This window comes from Belonocnema kinseyi, chromosome 1 (genome assembly GCF_010883055.1).
Source record: "Belonocnema kinseyi isolate 2016_QV_RU_SX_M_011 chromosome 1, B_treatae_v1, whole genome shotgun sequence".
NCBI classification, from domain to species: domain Eukaryota; kingdom Metazoa; phylum Arthropoda; class Insecta; order Hymenoptera; family Cynipidae; genus Belonocnema; species Belonocnema kinseyi.
Window position 1 is genome coordinate 95,668,182 of NC_046657.1, and position 2,904 is coordinate 95,671,085.

Genomic DNA, 2,904 nt, shown 5'->3' on the forward strand with positions numbered 1-2,904 from the left:
AGAATTATTTGGTTGCTAGTTTAGGTGAAGTTTGTGACAAAAGGATTGACTGTTAGATTTTTATTTAGGCAAATAAAAGAAATCGAATAGTAAAAGAAAACATAAATTAGGTAAAAATCAAGCATAAAACTAACAATAAGTATTTCTGAAATGGATAAAATAAAACTAAAAGTTCAATGAAATATTATGAAATAAGTGAAAGTTGAATAAAATTAAAATAATAATTTCATCAGCAACTTTTAATTAAATCAAAAATATGTACGCCTTTCTAGCAACATTGAAGTAAAATTTGACGATAATACAGTGCTTACTTGTAATATATTAGGTAATATACGGCAATAGTACATACTGGATATAATGATCATTTGTTCTTCGTGTTAAATAAATTAATGCACGTTATAATAATTAATTAAGAAAAGTAATTTGATTATTCTTCCCGAACAAATTTGTTAAGTAAATAATATGAATTGAATCAATTATTATAGATACCACTCTCCCCTACTGTACAATTTTACACTATTTACTCTATATTAATGATTGTAGTATTTGGAATTCTTTTATTACTATAATCAGTACTATTATATTATTAGCATATGACTATTTAGTATCATAAAAATCATCATCAGGATTGTCCTGGTATCTTTTCTGTATTGTTTTTAGTTAAAAACGTGTAATTAAATACAATGATTAACTTACGAACACTAAAGTTTTAATAAACGTTTTTATAAATTCTTAACACCTATATAAAAAGCTTCTGAAAAAATTGATAAGAATACAGATAATAAAGCCAGATAGAGACTGGAATAAAGTTACCTAAAAAGACCGGATATTTGCTTCCTGGTTCATTATTATTGTATAATTTACAACTGACACCAAAGGCCCCTCAAAGAAATGAATTGTAAGAACCTCGATCAAAGTGTTGTGTAAACAGTGATTAAAAAAATCAATAAAGAGCAAAGAAGACTTTCCGTTAATCGGTAACTTTGATAAAATGAAAGTCAATCGTTTTTTTTTCTGTAATGTTTACGATCTAGTCTGTGGTGAAATGTAACTAGAACAATCGAAGTGTGTTTGTGATGAATATTACACTTAAAACATAAATTAAATGGTGTTCATTTCACGAACAATTTGCTTCCTCATTGAGGAAGAATTAGTGATTTTTTACATATTAGACAAATTAAAGTTTTTATTTTGATCAATTTAAAAATAGAAATGTATGTACAAAAATGACAAAATTACAAAATTATACAAACCATTTTTAAAATACAATGAAAAATAATCAGACAAATCAAATTTTGTATTTAAAATAGTAATTTTTCCCCTTCCTAAATTTATGATTTTTCTTAAATTGTCAGAATTATATTAATAAAAAAATTATGATCAAATAGTCTTTTCTATTCATGCCTCAACTTTGAATTATATTCATTCAAAAAGTTTTTCTGTTCAAAAGAGATGTTTAAAATATTATAAATAAGCATAACTTCCTTACTCTTTAATAAAATATATTAATACTATAGGTCATTCGATTTACCTTGAACAAGAAATCTTTTCTGTTCTTGCAGCAACTTTGAATTATGTTAATGAAAAAACCTTCACTATAAAAAACCGATCTCTAAAATATTATAAAGTGCTAGAAAAATGAAATAAATATTTGGAGAAATCCTTCGGTCAGTTTCAAGATATTAGTGCTGAAAATCAGCCCTCCAAAATTTATCAATTTATCAGCAACCGTTTTCAAGTTACTGTGTTCATAAAAAAGTGTAATATACACAAACTCAACACGCACCCATAAACGCGCATTTACAAGCACCCATAACCGCGCACACCCGACACAAGAGTAAAAGAATTAGGTGAGGCTCACTGCTTTCATTTTCTAATTAGAATTCTTGCTTTCATAATACATCAGTGTATAATAGTTCAAAATGCCTTTTTGACTGATAAACTGTTTATTTATACATCTATTGAGCTAAAATATTACGTGCAATCTTATTTCTTACATTGAGTACTATTGTAGTGATATTCGATAATATTCCTATACATAGTAACAATTCATGATCTATCTGGTACTATTCTATAATATTCATAGGTTTACATTAGGTTGGCTCAAACCACTATTTTTTAGAGAGCACCCCCCTTCCATTTCATTGCAAATCCGAAAAAAGAAATTTCCTGATTGATAATAAACTTTTTTAACAGCTGCCAGATTTGACTTGAAGTTTTCCATTTTAAATGCATTGGAAAAAAATCACTTTTTTTAGTCTTTGGAATAATTTTTTAGGGTTTGGGAATATACAGAGGCTTGAAAACTATCCTTAAAACAAAAAATATAAATTTCCGAAAGAAATGGAATTTGTTTAAAGAATTTGTTTTTCCGCTAATGAACATTGGTTAATTAATTGTTAATTATTTAAACAATTGGAATTTGTTTCAATAATATTTGTTTTAAACATTCTTTTTTATATAAAAACTATTACTGTTTATTTAGTGGAATATTTATCAACATTGTTTAATTAATTTGCAATTGTTTAAACAAGTTTCAATTGTTTATATAATTTTTTTCGAAAATGTTTTTTTTTAATAAAAAATATTACTGTTGGTCTAGACGAATATTGATCAATTTTGAATAATTAATTTTTAATTATGATAGCAAATTCTATTTCTTTAAGAAAGTTTTTTCTTTAATTCTTCTAATTCACAGTTGATTATCTTTAAGAACATACATGTATTTAAAAATATTTTTCAATTGTATAAACAATAAATAATTATTAATTTTCAACAACCCTTAATTTGTTTAAACAATAAGTTTTCCAACAAATAAACAATTTTTTGACAAATTTAATTAAATTTAAATACATTTTTAAACAAATTCCATTTGTGTAAATAATTGAAAATTAAATAAAAAAT

General features: G+C 24.7%; 1 protein-coding gene across 1 annotated transcript in view; it reads left to right on the forward strand.

Moving 5' to 3' along the window:
* LOC117173300 (putative inorganic phosphate cotransporter) overlaps nucleotides 1–2,904 on the forward strand; it is a 48,431-nt gene that overhangs the window by 344 nt on the left and 45,183 nt on the right. The window lies entirely within an intron of this gene.